We start from the raw sequence: 10,911 nt of genomic DNA, 5'->3' as shown, positions 1-10,911 counted from the left end.
ACTACTTATAATAACAAAAGAAAAGTACGATTGACACCAAAATTCCCTTACCACACACGACCAATAAATAATATCTACATAAGTAATAATTACTTAGTACACGTAAGTATGTCATGTGTCAAAACAAATGAGTGATGGAAATGGGTAAAATGACTGTTTTACCCTTATGTCTTAAATATGAAAAAAGATATCTTAAAGGGAATTTTGGTTATTTTGTCATTAAATATTATTTTGGATTTTAAATTTAAAAAAAAGATATTTTGATGGGAGAAATTATAACCATTGGATTAAAATCATGTGATTAATGTGAACCATTTAATTAATTAATTATTAAATAAAAAAAGTTTAGAGATATGAAGAGAAATTATTCTCTTCTATAAAAACCCCAACATAGGGTGCATGGAGGGAGGACAGAGAAGAAAAAATTTTCCATTTATTTCAATTTGGTCCATTTCTTATTCAAGCATATTTCTAACCTAAAATTCTTTGAAATTAAAGTGAGATATCACATCCAATTCTAATTCAAGAGTGTCCTTTCATATGAAACCAACCATGAAGGCTTGAAGATAAAGATGGAGGTGGGAGAAAGAATGGATAAGTTATTCCAATTATTATGTTATTTTTATTTGAATATATAATTTGATGTGAAATTGTAAGAATTGAGTGTGTATAAGCATTTTCTATGTTCTAAGTGATGAAAGTATTATGTTCATGTATGATGTGAATGGTCAATGATTTTATGAATAATCTGGTGGATGATTTTAAGTGATTAATTTGATAAAAACTTAAATAAGGACTATATTGAAAATTATGTAAAATTTCAAAATCAAGGAATTAAATAGAGAAGTTAAATTTTGGATTTTTATGATAAAACTATAAGAATATGATATCTAAAGTATTGGGAAAAAATTTACTTAAATTACCATGTTTTAAATTAAAAGGACTGAAATGTAAAGATTTCAAAACATGAGTTTTTTAGGACTGATTCATATGATTTGATAATTTGTGGAAATTTTGACAATTTTAGTTGTAGGGACTAAATTGTAAAATTTGGAAATTTTAAAAAAGGGATTATTTTGCAAAAATTGTGCAAACTAGGATTTAGGACTGAACTTTAAAATAAGAATATCTTATTTTTAGGGACTGAATTGTAAAAGTGTGTAAATTTGGGATTTTAGAGACTAAATTGTAAAATTGTAAAATTTGAATTTTAGGGATTCTTTTGTAAAAATTGTAGAATCTAAGGTATAGGGGCTTTTTAGTAAAATTTGATACATTTAAGTATCAAATATTTCATGAAATCAAATGATATAAATTTGAAATTAATAAGTTAGATTAGTTATGATTTGAATGTGATTTGGAATATTTGTTTAAGTTGTGTATATGAATTTATGAAGAATTAATGAGAGTAATTAAAATTAAATCTTAAGACTATGAAACAAGCTCGGATGGTGGATATATGTATAAATTTTGATATCAAACAAAAAAATGAATTTTTAAAGGTTGAAATCGAGTCCAATAATAGTATATTAACTATCTGGTATTTCTTATCTGGATTTGTTATCAGATTGAGTAAAGAGCGTTACAAAGAGAGCATAACTCTAAAGTTTTTTTTTTAAAAAAAGCAACCCTAAAAACAAAAATGATCATAAGTAGCTCTAACAGCGTCATTGAAATGTGTTGCCTTTATTTCTTCAAGTGGTTGCTAAAAGATTAGCATCCTAGGCTATCTTAGTGCCGACCACATTATTTTATTCTATATATATATTTGAAGCATATCTCTCATTCCTATGTACACATCTCTTTATTGGTTCAAATAAGAGAAAATGGTATATATCTTCTCCTTGATTTTGAAACATTTTAATAGTTCTAGCGTTGTCACTCTCCACATTTAGTTTTTGGTATCATTTATCCTATGTTATCAAAAGTCCATCATGTATTACCCATTGCCTAGCTTGCATTGTACTACAGGGTCTTGTGTTCCTTATATATCCAATAATCCAAATAGCATTTGAGTCTCGTAGGACACCCCCTACTAATGATCTCAAGGGATAAGTCCTCTTTCATCATATGTATTGAGCTTTAGCCATCCTTGGTTAGGTGGCTTCCATCCTATTTGCTTTATCCCCTTTGGTTTTCATTTCTTAGTGTTGAAGTCATTAGAACTTATATATTGCACCCAATGTATAACTTTTTGTTGCTTAGTAAATCGGCCCTTGCACCCTAAAGCTTTCAACCAACAACAAGACATTCAACCTTCACAACTTGAATTATCACAAACTAGCCCCCAAACTCGAACGTTCGGTACTTACCCTCAGAAACAGAGATTCCCAACTCACTTAAATAGCTGGAGGAATGTGCACCTCATGAACCTCACCTAAAAGAACCACACAAATGAATCAATCAACATCCACAACCACAACTCCTTCAATAAAACCCGAAAACAATGCCCTCAACAAACGAACGAATACTACTTATAATAACAAAAGAAAAGTACGATTGACACCAAAATTCCCTTACCACACACGACCAATAAATAATATCTACATAAGTAATAATTACTTAGTACACGTAAGTATGTCATGTGTCAAAACAAATGAGTGATGGAAATGGGTAAAATGATTGTTTTACCCTTATGTCTTAAATATGAAAAAAGATATCTTAAAGGGAATTTTGGTTATTTTGTCATTAAATATTATTTTGGATTTTAAATTTAAAAAAAATATATTTTGATGGGAGAAATTATAACCATTGGATTAAAATCATGTGATTAATGTGAACCATTTAATTAATTAATTATTAAATAAAAAAAGTTTAGAGATATGAAGAGAAATTATTCTCTTCTATAAAAACCCCAACATAGGGTGCATGGAGGGAGGACAGAGAAGAAAAAATTTTCCATTTATTTCAATTTGGTCCATTTCTTATTCAAGCATATTTCTAACCTAAAATTCTTTGAAATTAAAGTGAGATATCACATCCAATTCTAATTCAAGAGTGTCCTTTCATATGAAACCAACCATGAAGGCTTGAAGATAAAGATGGAGGTGGGAGAAAGAATGGATAAGTTATTCCAATTATTATGTTATTTTTATTTGAATATATAATTTGATGTGAAATTGTAAGAATTGAGTGTGTATAAGCATTTTCTATGTTCTAAGTGATGAAAGTATTATGTTCATGTATGATGTGAATGGTCAATGATTTTATGAATAATTTGGTGGATGATTTTAAGTGATTAATTTGATAAAAACTTAAATAAGGACTATATTGAAAATTATGTAAAATTTCAAAATCAAGGAATTAAATAGAGAAGTTAAATTTTGGATTTTTATGATAAAACTATAAGAATATGATATCTAAAGTATTGGGAAAAAATTTACTTAAATTACCATGTTTTAAATTAAAAGGACTGAAATGTAAAGATTTCAAAACATGAGTTTTTTAGGACTGATTCATATGATTTGATAATTTGTGGAAATTTTGACAATTTTAGTTGTAGGGACTAAATTGTAAAATTTGGAAATTTTAAAAAAGGGATTATTTGCAAAAATTGTGCAAACTAGGATTTAGGACTGAACTTTAAAATAAGAATATCTTATTTTAGGGACTGAATTGTAAAAGTGTGTAAATTTGGGATTTTAGAGACTAAATTGTAAAATTGTAAAATTTGAATTTTAGGGATTCTTTTGTAAAAATTGTAGAATCTAAGGTATAGGGGCTTTTTAGTAAAATTTGATACATTTAAGTATCAAATATTTCATGAAATCAAATGATATAAATTTGAAATTAATAAGTTAGATTAGTTATGATTTGAATGTGATTTGGAATATTTGTTTAAGTTGTGTATATGAATTTATGAAGAATTAATGAGAGTAATTAAAATTAAATCTTAAGACTATGAAACAAGCTCGGATGGTGGATATATGTATAAATTTTGATATCAAACAAAAAAATGAATTTTTAAAGGTTGAAATCGAGTCCAATAATAGTATATTAACTATCTGGTATTTCTTATCTGGATTTGTTATCAGATTGAGTAAAGAGCGTTACAAAGAGAGCATAACTCTAAAGTTTTTTTTTTAAAAAAAGCAACCCTAAAAACAAAAATGATCATAAGTAACTCTAACAGCGTCATTGAAATGTGTTGCCTTTATTTCTTCAAGTGGTTGCTAAAAGATTAGCATCCTAGGCTATCTTAGTGCCGACCACATTATTTTATTCTATATATATATTTGAAGCATATCTCTCATTCCTATGTACACATCTCTTTATTGGTTCAAATAAGAGAAAATGGTATATATCTTCTCCTTGATTTTGAAACATTTTAATAGTTCTAGCGTTGTCACTCTCCACATTTAGTTTTTGGTATCATTTATCCTATGTTATCAAAAGTCCATCATGTATTACCCATTGCCTAGCTTGCATTGTACTACAGGGTCTTGTGTTCCTTATATATCCAATAATCCAAATAGCATTTGAGTCTCGTAGGACACCCCCTACTAATGATCTCAAGGGATAAGTCCTCTTTCATCATATGTATTGAGCTTTAGCCATCCTTGGTTAGGTGGCTTCCATCCTATTTGCTTTATCCCCTTTGGTTTTCATTTCTTAGTGTTGAAGTCATTAGAACTTATATATTGCACCCAATGTATAACTTTTTGTTGCTTAGTAAATCGGCCCTTGCACCCTAAAGCTTTCAACCAACAACAAGACATTCAACCTTCACAACTTGAATTATCACAAACTAGCCCCCAAACTCGAACGTTCGGTACTTACCCTCAGAAACAGAGATTCCCAACTCACTTAAATAGCTGGAGGAATGTGCACCTCATGAACCTCACCTAAAAGAACCACACAAATGAATCAATCAACATCCACAACCACAACTCCTTCAATAAAACCCGAAAACAATGCCCTCAACAAACGAACGAATACTACTTATAATAACAAAAGAAAAGTACGATTGACACCAAAATTCCCTTACCACACACGACCAATAAATAATATCTACATAAGTAATAATTACTTAGTACACGTAAGTATGTCATGTGTCAAAACAAATGAGTGATGGAAATGGGTAAAATGATTGTTTTACCCTTATGTCTTAAATATGAAAAAAGATATCTTAAAGGGAATTTTGGTTATTTTGTCATTAAATATTATTTTTGGATTTTAAATTTAAAAAAAATATATTTTGATGGGAGAAATTATAACCATTGGATTAAAATCATGTGATTAATGTGAACCATTTAATTAATTAATTATTAAATAAAAAAAGTTTAGAGATATGAAGAGAAATTATTCTCTTCTATAAAACCCCAACATAGGGTGCATGGAGGGAGGACAGAGAAGAAAAAATTTCCATTTATTTCAATTTGGTCCATTTCTTATTCAAGCATATTTCTAACCTAAAATTCTTTGAAATTAAAGTGAGATATCACATCCAATTCTAATTCAAGAGTGTCCTTTCATATGAAACCAACCATGAAGGCTTGAAGATAAAGATGGAGGTGGGAGAAAGAATGGATAAGTTATTCCAATTATTATGTTATTTTTATTTGAATATATAATTTGATGTGAAATTGTAAGAATTGAGTGTGTATAAGCATTTTCTATGTTCTAAGTGATGAAAGTATTATGTTCATGTATGATGTGAATGGTCAATGATTTTATGAATAATTTGGTGGATGATTTTAAGTGATTAATTTGATAAAAACTTAAATAAGGACTATATTGAAAATTATGTAAAATTTCAAAATCAAGGAATTAAATAGAGAAGTTAAATTTTGGATTTTTATGATAAAACTATAAGAATATGATATCTAAAGTATTGGGAAAAAATTTACTTAAATTACCATGTTTTAAATTAAAAGGACTGAAATGTAAAGATTTCAAAACATGAGTTTTTTAGGACTGATTCATATGATTTGATAATTTGTGGAAATTTTGACAATTTTAGTTGTAGGGACTAAATTGTAAAATTTGGAAATTTTAAAAAAGGGATTATTTTGCAAAAATTGTGCAAACTAGGATTTAGGACTGAACTTTAAAATAAGAATATCTTATTTTTAGGGACTGAATTGTAAAAGTGTGTAAATTTGGGATTTTAGAGACTAAATTGTAAAATTGTAAAATTTGAATTTTAGGGATTCTTTTGTAAAAATTGTAGAATCTAAGGTATAGGGGCTTTTTAGTAAAATTTGATACATTTAAGTATCAAATATTTCATGAAATCAAATGATATAAATTTGAAATTAATAAGTTAGATTAGTTATGATTTGAATGTGATTTGGAATATTTGTTTAAGTTGTGTATATGAATTTATGAAGAATTAATGAGAGTAATTAAAATTAAATCTTAAGACTATGAAACAAGCTCGGATGGTGGATATATGTATAAATTTTGATATCAAACAAAAAAATGAATTTTTAAAGGTTGAAATCGAGTCCAATAATAGTATATTAACTATCTGGTATTTCTTATCTGGATTTGTTATCAGATTGAGTAAAGAGCGTTACAAAGAGAGCATAACTCTAAAGTTTTTTTTTAAAAAAAGCAACCCTAAAAACAAAAATGATCATAAGTAACTCTAACAGCGTCATTGAAATGTGTTGCCTTTATTTCTTCAAGTGGTTGCTAAAAGATTAGCATCCTAGGCTATCTTAGTGCCGACCACATTATTTTATTCTATATATATATTTGAAGCATATCTCTCATTCCTATGTACACATCTCTTTATTGGTTCAAATAAGAGAAAATGGTATATATCTTCTCCTTGATTTTGAAACATTTTAATAGTTCTAGCGTTGTCACTCTCCACATTTAGTTTTTGGTATCATTTATCCTATGTTATCAAAAGTCCATCATGTATTACCCATTGCCTAGCTTGCATTGTACTACAGGGTCTTGTGTTCCTTATATATCCAATAATCCAAATAGCATTTGAGTCTCGTAGGACACCCCCTACTAATGATCTCAAGGGATAAGTCCTCTTTCATCATATGTATTGAGCTTTAGCCATCCTTGGTTAGGTGGCTTCCATCCTATTTGCTTTATCCCCTTTGGTTTTCATTTCTTAGTGTTGAAGTCATTAGAACTTATATATTGCACCCAATGTATAACTTTTTGTTGCTTAGTAAATCGGCCCTTGCACCCTAAAGCTTTCAACCAACAACAAGACATTCAACCTTCACAACTTGAATTATCACAAACTAGCCCCCAAACTCGAACGTTCGGTACTTACCCTCAGAAACAGAGATTCCCAACTCACTTAAATAGCTGGAGGAATGTGCACCTCATGAACCTCACCTAAAAGAACCACACAAATGAATCAATCAACATCCACAACCACAACTCCTTCAATAAAACCCGAAAACAATGCCCTCAACAAACGAACGAATACTACTTATAATAACAAAAGAAAAGTACGATTGACACCAAAATTCCCTTACCACACACGACCAATAACGAATCTAGAATAATTACGACAGTAACCAGAGGTTTGAATAGTAATAAGACAGTAGATAGCAATGGCAAATGAGAAAAATAAAGAAAGAAAGAGGTTGTTAGGAAAGAAAGTAAAGATGAAAATTGGAAAAAGAAAAGAATATCAAAAGGGAAATGACAGAAGAATTTTTAGAAACAACAGGAAAACTTTTGAGAAATTTTAGGAGATAATCCCTCAAATTTTTTTAAAATAAAATACTAGTGCTATCCTAATCAGATTCTCCCAATGTTAAATTCATCTCACTCTCTGACAGCATAAATGACACAACAAGGGAAGAGCAAAAATAATTCAACTTTGCACACACAAGATTCAAACTTGAAACTTACAGATAAGTTAATGTCTTACCACTGAACCAACAAACTCATTCTTATTCACAATTAAACAAAAATTATAGATAAGCTAGCTGTGACTAGTCAGATATAGGGACAAAAATAACCAAAATTCAAGGGAAATGAATTAAACACAAGACTTCAAGCTTATATCCAAAACAACTAACCATTGAACCAAATCAATTTACTTTATACAATTTTAACAATTCAAAATACTAAGAACTTGGGGCATTACATGTTCTGGCAAGGGTGGATCCTCAAGTAGATCATGATTTTTGCCACAACTCCTACAACATCTTCATATGGTTGAACATCTAGATCAGGGTTGGTAGGAAGTTGATCCTTTTAAATGGTGTCTTTGGAAGTCATCTCTCTCCCTTCCTCACTTTCTTTCTATACAATTTTATCTACATCTTCTCAATCTGAGGATTCATAGGCACAAGATTGACTGACGGCCTTTCAACAACTTGGGTTGTTTCTTCAGAAGCAGTGCCAATAGCAGCACCAATTACTTCTATATTTGCAATTGAATGAACTAACACGCATTTACACAAGGTAATACTTGAATTTGGGATTTTGAAAATTCCCGAACCTCAACCATGCCATGAAGCCAAGGTCTCGTTAACATTTTTTTTGTTGCATTTTATTTTATTATTTTAAATAAATAAAACCGAAATATATATACTTATTATAATTTCTTTTTTATTATTCAAATTAATTATCATACTAATCTTGATTTTTTTTTTTTAGTTTTTCAAATTGATCTATTATAGCTACTTGGTTTTTAATTTAAAATTTTATTTGGTGTATCAAAACTAATTTTGCAATATTATTTACATAATTTATAGGCTAAATTAGTTTTATAGGCTTTTTTTTAATTAGTCCTCCAGGCCATTTTTTTTATTTAAGAAAATAGGTTGATTTTAGGAGAGATAAATGGAAAGCGCGGCTAGCTAAATATGTTTTCCCTTTAAGTTGCAATTTTAGACTTTTTTGATTCAGTTAGTTTCTTTGGTCAAATGGTTAAATACTAGTAATTTTGTCCTTAAGTCCTAGGTTTTATTCCTCTCCTACTCACAGTAGTATTTTTTTTTTATTTCATGTTGCTTTAAAGCAATAAAAATAATTTCATTCTTAAGACCCAGGTTCAATTCCCCTTTTCTAAACACATTTGTAATTTTTATTTTTTTAATTCATCTTTTTTTAATTAATAACTCTTTTATTTATAAAATCAAATAATTATTACAAATATGATTATTTTTAGTAAATATGTTTTTTATATGTGTGATATTTATTTTTCAATCCATATTATGAGTGTAGTAAAATTTAATATTATATATTTTTGTATGTGTATTTAAAATATTTCACATATACACATAATTTAAATATCTCGCTTATAAAAATATTTTAAATATCGTACCCATAATGTAGATAAAAACAATGACATTTTAAATATTTTACATATAAAAATAATAATTATATTTGAAATAATTGTTTCATTTTATAATATTAGAAATTACCATACCCACAATATACATGGAGAAAATAAATATTTGACATATAAATATTATATATATCAAAATATATCAAAAAATTTAGTTGATATTTATATTATATATAAAGGAGTTATTAATTTCAAATATTTTTAACATAATGATATATGTAAAATATATATTTTTATTATATAATTACATATTTATTATTTGATTTTATGAATAAATGAGTTATTAATTAAAAATATTTTAAAAGATGAATTAAAATAAAAAAATTGAAAATAATATATTTAATAATTAAAAATTAAAAAGCTTGAAACAGCAAAAAATTACAAATTAAAGATAATACCCATTTAACTAAGGAAGTTGATATATTAAAAATATTAATTAAAAAAAACTTAAAATAAAAAAATACTAACATGAGTGGAAGAGGAATCGAACCTAAGACGTAAAGACAAAACCACTAGTATTACTATTTAACCATCTAACTAAAAAATACTAATTATATTAAAAAAGTCAAAAATTACAACTTAAAGGTAAAGCCGATTCAGCTGGGCATGCTTTCACACACTCTCTAAAAATGATCTATTTCTTTAAATTAAAAAAAAACGGCTTAAAAGCTTAATTAAAAAAATCAGATTTTAAGCCTAATTTATAAATAAAGAATATGAATTTATATTTTATTTAAAATGAATTATAAGAATTATTGTCATTTATTAACATATCCCTTGTTAATTTCCCCACCCACCAAATATATTTTAAATGCAAAACTTAAGGATTAGGGTTTGGTTTCTGTATTTTCGAACCTAATTCGACCGACTTAAATAAATATCATAAAACATATCATGTGGCAGTTTAATTTTCTGGTGTACATAAATCGATTTTGGATGTGATTGCAAATGGACCCAAACATATTGCATCACATTGCAAACGTCACAATGTTGAATACCACATATAATGTTCATCATACTACTACTCAATATATAACATAATAGGTGGACTAGGAAAGTTATGATTTTTTTTCTTTAAAAATAATTTTTGAAACCGGAAAGTTTTGATATTTTTTAGTGTTTGAATGATTTTATGTAAAATATTTTGTGTTATTTGAAATTAACGAAATTATTCTTTGAAACTCATTATAGATTCTTTTTGACACAATGTCTAGAACTACCCATAGCCCCTCCTCAACCCATAAATAGGAGGATAATGCGCTCAAAACCGACGTCCTCCTGCATTGGCAACAATATTCATGTCAATCGAGCTAAGACTCAATCGACAAAAACAATGCTTAATTAGAACTTAATTAATTTATATATGTTACATTTATGAGAATGGATAGTGATATATTGGAACCGGGAGGGATAAATGAAGTTGAACATAATTTAAACCAATACTCGTATTTATATTATTAAATAATGAAATAATTAGTAATAATATTGTGGAATCCAAATCATATGTAATGCTTTTGGAAACATGTGGTGGGGTAGATTGGCATACTCTAATTATTATTAAAAAAGATTTAATTAAAAGTCATCATAGAATAATATAAAATTATAATTTAAACTAAAAGTAGGACACA

Source organism: Gossypium hirsutum, chromosome D07 (assembly GCF_007990345.1).
Source record: "Gossypium hirsutum isolate 1008001.06 chromosome D07, Gossypium_hirsutum_v2.1, whole genome shotgun sequence".
Taxonomy (NCBI): domain Eukaryota; kingdom Viridiplantae; phylum Streptophyta; class Magnoliopsida; order Malvales; family Malvaceae; genus Gossypium; species Gossypium hirsutum.
This window is presented reverse-complemented; position numbering follows the sequence as displayed.